Source organism: Orycteropus afer, unplaced genomic scaffold (assembly GCF_000298275.1).
Source record: "Orycteropus afer afer isolate SDZICR_OR568_19922 unplaced genomic scaffold, OryAfe1.0 scaffold00207, whole genome shotgun sequence".
Lineage (NCBI taxonomy): Eukaryota > Metazoa > Chordata > Mammalia > Tubulidentata > Orycteropodidae > Orycteropus > Orycteropus afer.
Window position 1 is genome coordinate 1,659,673 of NW_006921794.1, and position 7,414 is coordinate 1,667,086.

Genomic DNA, 7,414 nt, shown 5'->3' on the forward strand with positions numbered 1-7,414 from the left:
AATTCTGCATCCTTTCCTTCAAGGCTCAGGGGTCCAAGATTATTTTCTGTGTCTGTGTTAATTGGTTTCCCTTTTCTTTGTTGAAGAGGGTCTGTGCAATCCTTCTGCCTAGTCCGCCATCTTGCCCCCAATAGTTACATCTTAGATGGCCACTCAAAAGCTTTTAAGACCTCAGTCCTTACTCACCCAAGAAGATTGTAGAACAAGATTTTTATGTACTGTATGTTGTGCCAATTGAGAATGATGTCCCCTGAAACTACGGTCACAAGTGGGGAGGCCTAGTGATTCTCTCAATGTGTTTGGTTGTCTCTGGAAGTTATTCCAACTCTGTCTTATTTCTTCTGTAATGTATGTAGCTAATTTTGTAGCACAAGTGCATGTATAAGATTATCTTCAGCCAAATATATCCTTGGTCTAGCGTATCTTCCTATTTACCTACTTCCTCTTCTCACCTGTCTATTCATTCATCCCTAGCCCGGTGTTTGGTGTTAGTGGTAATGCAGTGTTGTGCACTGAGGTGGTAAAACTTTATTAAAGCAAACTGCCTCTTCTTTCTTGGGAGGAGCGGCTGATGGGTTCAAACCATGAACCTTTTGGTTAGCAGCCAAATGCCTTAACCTTTAATGCCTACTATATGCCAGGAAAGGAGCCCTGGTGGTACAGTGGTTAAACACTCAGCTGCTAACTGAAAGGTCAGCATTCAAACCCGCGCTTAAGGCTATACTTAAGATTCTAGAAACAAATTTTAATAACATCTAATTTCATTTTAATTATCTATATACAAAAGGTGTATATAAAAAGTCTTTCAAAACTACTTTGTACAAATTACAAAAAAAAAAAATCTATAAACCACATAGAACAAATATTAAAGCTTAGAACCATATACAATTGGTTGGTTTTCTGTGACACAATGTAATCTAGGAACAGGTACAAGCCTGTACCCAACATCCATTTCTCTCTTCCTCTTTCCCAAAAGAACCCTGATTTTGTTTGGGTATTCACTCTTCTCTGCAAATCATGTACTTAGGGGATTCTGACTCCACCCCTATCTCTGTTGTTGGTGGATACCGTACAGTCTATTCTGAATCACAGAGATCCCATGTGACAGAGTAGAACTGCCCCATAGAGGCTTCTAGGCTCCAATCTTTATGACAGCAGACTGCCAGGCCTTTCTCCTGTGGAGGTGCTGAGTGGGTTCAAACCACTGACCTTTTGGTTCACAGCCAAGTGCTTCACCACTGCACCACCAAGGCCCTTGGTTCATAGTTCTAGCAAGTGGATAGCAATCAGTTTACTGAATACCTTATAGGAATTCCACTTGCCAGCAAGTAATTAGCTTAGAGACGGGCATAGGACCCAGTTCCAGCCAATGAGTGGTGAGGAGAGGTCAGGTGGAGTACTGCTTTTGGTATACCAAAAGAGGTGGCCCATTTTCTGCCTGCTGTCTGGAGATGACACCTGAAATTGATTCAGGCATTTTCCTACAGCCTAAGGATACGCTAACAAAGAGGAGGGCAAAGCCATGAGAATCCCAGTAGTGCCGTCACTGCCTGCCCTCCCTCCTGGTGCTTAAGTCAATATATGATATAGGGTACTTTGTTCTGTAGCTGATGACATCCTAACTAATGAAGTAAAAAAGAACCCCTAAATAACGTAACATACTAAATAAACAAACCTTAGAAGTGAAATAGAAATAATATACCACCCCTATCCCAATCACAAATTGAAAGAAACATACTTAATTACCATCTCCCAAATAAAATCAAAGAATCCTAGAACCTCCAAACACGAAGAAAATCCAGCTATGTTAGGGCAGTATTCTCCATTTACTTTACTCTTGCTTTTAAAACAACTGTGGTTTAGTGAATTGCTATTACTATTACTATATACGGCCTCTCAAGGTCTTTTAACTCCCACAAAATGATTGGATGAGACTATGCAAATAAGATGCTTGTGGTCTACCAAGTGGATTGGATAGTTTTCTAATGCAAATAAGGTATGTGGAACCCTTGAAGGTTAAGACTATGCAAATAAGGTATATAGAACCCTAACGACAGAACTGGTCAGTTTTGCCATCCTATTAGACTTAAAACAAGCAAGCCCAGAGGCTGAGCAGGACCTCACTACCATCTAGAAGACGACCCAGGAGAACACACCTTTTGGATCCAGGGTTCCTGTACTGAGAACCTCCTAGACCCAGGAGACAGAAAGAGTTCTAACACTAGAGACTGTGTTATGGTGAGAAGAGGTAGCAGGGAAATGGCAGCACAAGAAATAGGAGACCAGGGTGAGAAGGTCCAATGGGCTTCCTGGCCCATGGAGAAAGGAAGCTACAATGGGATACTGACCCCTGAAGTAAAAGAACTGAGAGCTTTTGGGCGGTATATTACTGCTCTCCCACAGCCTGGTCTGCTCCAATTCACTACCCTCGGGTGTCTGACTCTGGATGAGGCCCCTTTATGGGCTCCACAGAGATTGTCTGCAACTAGCTAGGCTCAAACAATGCTTCTCCTCCAGTTGATTACAGTTGATTGCATAAAACACCCACTACCCTCTACCATCTGCATCTAATAGGCACACTTCCAGCCTCTCTTTGGAAGGTCACACAATCCCTGGTAGGAAGGGCTTTCGGGTGGGGCCACTATGAAAAAGATCTCCAGGCCCTCTCCTGGTCCACAGAAAACAGACACCTCTGCCTTGTTATTAGTAGAAGCACAGCTGCAGCCAGGCAGGCAGGTAGCCCAGCAAGTGTCTGACCTCTAAGCTCTTTACTCCAGGTTCTATGTCCCCACTGCCTCTGGAGGACACAGATCAAATCTAGCTATGGCAGTGGTCTCCATCAAACCCCTCACACAGCTTACAGTGAGATGGCAGCCTTGCTTTCCTTCCTGTCCACCCAGCCCCTGGCTTAGCCTCTTCAACCCCAACCAAGGTTCTAGGCTAAGAAGTTGTAAACCTTCACTTGAGAATGTGGAAGTCCTTACCATCTACTGTTTTACTGCAATTTGGTGTGTGTGTGGAGGGGAGGCTCAGCCAAACTGAGACAGAACGAAATCTATTACAACATCCTACATCAGCTGTTTGCCCTTCCAGCCAATGTATTTTTCTCACTCTTCCTACACACTCTTTCTCTAATGTGTCCAACAGACAGTCCTTCCATTTCCACACTTTCTCCTTTGCCTTTTTTTTTTTTTTCTCCCTTTCATTGTGGTGAAAACATATACAAGACATTCACCAACGTAACAACTTCCACATTAACAGCTCAGGGACATTGATGTTTCCCCTGCCTTTAAGAATTTTTTTTTCCATTCTCTCTCTCACACACACATACACACACTCTCACTCACTCACTCATTCACACTCAACACTCACACACACACACACCTTCTTACTTGGCTGTTACCATCATTCTTACGTTTTTCCCTCTTACCACTGTCAAACAGAATCAATCAACTCTTTTATACTCATCACTTGTTTCTTCATCAACATTATCTGACGCACCACCTGCAAGCATCTCCCCCCTTCATGTCCCTGAAATAGAACTAAGTCACCTGCAGCCCCCTCCAATACAACTTTCTACAACTTTCTGCAAAAATGGGTGAATCTCTGCACTGCCCAAATACTAGCCAGTAGTCAAATATAACTACTGAGCATTTGAGATGCGGCTAATGTGACTGAGAAATTGATTTTTTTAATTATATTTCAATTAATTTTAACTTAAGTAGCCACACATACTTAGTTGGCTACTATATTGGACAGTATGTTCCCAGTTGTCCATCAACCATAATGGTACACCATGTGGTATTGCTATTGTTCTTACAGGAAACTTTTTAAAACAGTAAGCTCTAGGAGACTATTTTTAAAGAATATGCAGACTTTAAATCAACAGGCTAGAGAAACAGGCCAGTCAGGGCTGGGAAAATAACCTGAGCATATACAGAAAGTAAGTGATCAGCAAATGGAGCAGGAGTGAAGGGAAGAACCAGACTAGAGCAGAGTAGGCTAGGGATTAGTGTGTGTGTGTGGGGGGGGGGGGCGGTGCACAGTGGAGAGATTAGCTAGGAAGGTAAGCAACAGATCATGAAGACCACCAATACCAGCCAGGGACAAAAATCATGGAAGTAAAAACTTAGAACAGAGAAAATATGGATGAGAAAAACAAAGACGTAGATTATATTCCATTTTGTGGCATCACAACAACTAGTATCTCAGTCTAATTTCCCCTAAACTACAGTATGGATTTCAAGCATTTAACCAAAAGCTTCAATTTGTTTTATTGCTGCAAAATAGAGCTATAAATCTGTTACTATAGTTTTAATTCCAACTCATAGCGACTATATTGGTTCTCTGGTGCTGCTGTAACAGAAATTACACAAGCAGATGGCTTTAACAAACAATTTATTCGCTTACAGTTTAGGAGGCTAAAAGTCCAAATTCAGAGTGCTGGCTCTAGGGGCTGAGGGAAGGCCTCTAGTTCCAGGTCCACTGCAGCTGTAGGCACCTCCCAACTCATGCAGCTGCTGGCTGCTAAGGCTGACAGACCCAAGATCAGAAACTGAAGATGAAGACTCAGCCAAATGCAGTATCCAAAATATGCCAAAAAGCTAAAGACTTTTCCCAAAGCTTCTCTATATACACTAGAAGCAGGCCACACCCTAAAGGTAACTTCTTATCAACCACACAGCTGCTCACAGCACATTCCACCATGGAGGTGATTATAATCTCATCATGGGGACTAACTACATCCAACTGCCAAACCACTCAAAACTGCAGCCCAGCCAAGTTGACACACAACCTTAACTACCACAATGACCCTACAGAACAGATTAGAACTTCTCCTTAGGGTTTCCAAGGCTATAATTTTTACTGGTGCAAACTGCCACATCTTTCTCTCAGGGAGAAGCTGGTAGATTCAAAAGGCAGAGCTTTTGGTTAGCAGCCGAGCACTTAATCACTGTGCCACCAGGGCTCCTTGTAAAAATATATGTAACATAATATTTGCCAATTCAAGGTTTTTCAGGTGTATAACTTAGTGATATCAATTATATTAAGCATATTGTCAACAGCTCTGGTGGCACTGTGCCTAAAGCATTTGACTGCTAACCAGAAGGTTGGCAATTAAAACCCACCAGCTGCTCTGTGGAAGAAAGATGGGGCCGTCTACTTCCATGAAGATTTACTGCCTTGGAAACCCAACAGGGGTAGCTATGAGTTCGAATCGACTTGATGGCAGTGGATTTTCTGGAATCATGTTGTACAACCATTACCCTGTCTAGAAGCCAAACTTCCCATCACCATAAATAGAAACTCACTATTTCCCAAATCGTGACTCCCTCTCTCCCACTCCCTCCAACCCAGTAATAAACTTGTCTCTATATATGTGCCTATTCTTATCTTTCCATATACATGAAATCATATATTTGTACTTTTGTGTCTGACTTACTTCACTCAGCATAATGTTTTCAGGGTTCATCCATGTTGTAGCATGTTACAGGACTTCATTTCTCCTTATGGCTAAGTAGTATTTCATTGTACATAAGTATTGCATTTTGTTTATCCATTCATCTGTTGATGGGCATTTAGGTTGTTTCTACCTTTTGGCTATTGTCAATAGTACTACAGTGAACACTGGTGTACATGTGTCTGTTCCTGTCACTACTTCAAGTTCCTTGGGTATATAACTAGGAGTGGAATTGCTGGGTTATATATAAATACTTCAATATTTGAAGAAATTTACTCTGGAAATGGTGAGGAGGACAGATTAAAAGGGAAAACACTGAAGGTACTGAAGACAAGGACAATAATTCAGGAGTTAAAGATCTGACCCACACCTGATGGCAGGAACAGTATGGGACTGGGCAATGTTTCGTTCCATTGTGCACTGGCTGCCATGAGTCAGTGGCCTACTCAATGGCAACAAACAATCACAGCAGGATGACAAAGGATTTCTACAAAGCGGTTTTCAACTATTTTTAACAGTAGATTCTCAATATATAAATGCATAGATGTGGTATTTCACTAGGATAAATTCATCTTTCAAAAAAAAAACCAAACTCACTGCCATGGAGTCAGATTTGACTCACAGCAACCCCCTCCTTGGGTTTCCAAGGCAGGATCACTATGGAAGTAGATTGTCCAATCTTCCTTCCGAGGAAGGTGGGTTTGAACCATTAGCCTTCTGGTTAGCAGTCAAATACCTTAAGCTCTAGGCCAGAGCTCCTTCTTAAGTCGGTAAAAGTATATATTTTGAAATCAATTGATACAAACAAAACTATTTTAAAAGCCAGGCCTTTTTCAAACATGAGGTAGTGTGTGGTACAAGTTAAGTTTTTGTGGAATCTAAAATGTGTAAGATTTTAGTGCATAACACATTTGTCTGTCCATACTCTCTTTCATTAATGCTTTTAAAATGGTTTAAAGTATATTAAAAGAAAAAAATCAGAACAAATGCTTAGACCTCTCTGAAGCACCTCTATAGTCCTTCAGAGATCTATGGAACACAGTGTGAAAACCATTCACTTACAGGTTAGGGTCCAAGAACCCATCTCCATCATCCTACTTTACTGCTTTCTACAACACTTCCCCCCTTATAGATACTACACAATCTACTTCTTCATTATATTTAATAAAGGCAGTGGGTTTGTTTCATTTGTGGCTACATGCAGTTGCAAAACAGCTGCCTGGCACATAGTTGGTGTTCAATAAATATTTGACAATAGATAAATACATGTTTATATCTGACAAATAAATATTTGTTAAATAAATGAATAAATAAAATACATTATCTCTCCAGTCTCCCCCTTGCTTACCAGTGCGGCTTCACCTCCAGTGAAAACTGCCTCAGCCTCACCACTTCACACTTCAGCTACACTAAACTATGCCCACCTAGCTGCTGTGTCTTAGGACTCCTCCCCAGGTAGGTTTGGTGTCAATCCTCTGTTGCCAGAGGATCATTCACAAACACTTTTCTAACATGTTTCACTCTTTTCCAGAAATTTTCCATGTTTGTGTCTTTTGCATCCATGAAGGAGTAAAAGCTCTTTGAGGTCCCTTATTTAGCTACAAAACTTGGCATAATACCTGGCACATATTGTCAATACCACCAATTGCTGTCAAGTTGATTCTGACTCATGGAGAAGCCATTTGTGACAGAGCAGTAAGGTTAATCCTTACCTGTTCCTCCTTTTGGAGAGCAGTGATAATATGATGATTGGAGCTCGCATGACACGTGATTAACATTTCCATGCTAACCAGGACTTGCAACATCCTGGTTACTCCTATCTGATTTTCTGACGATCTACATTATGGGAGCTCTGGTAGCATAGTGGCTAAGACACTTGCCTGCTAACCAGACGACTGGCGGTTCAAACCCACCAGCCACTCCTCGGAAGGAAGGTTGGGCAATCCTACTTCC

General features: G+C 41.6%; 1 protein-coding gene and 1 non-coding gene across 2 annotated transcripts in view; one reads left to right on the forward strand and one right to left on the reverse strand.

Annotated features, from left to right (window-relative positions):
• Window positions 1-7,414, reverse strand: part of DGKH (diacylglycerol kinase eta) — a 314,831-nt gene that overhangs the window by 231,058 nt on the left and 76,359 nt on the right. The gene's annotated exons all lie outside the window — the stretch shown is intronic.
• On the forward strand, window positions 7,151-7,286 carry LOC122150700. The gene has a single exon (XR_006163805.1). It is a non-coding gene; the product is annotated as a U8 small nucleolar RNA (small nucleolar RNA).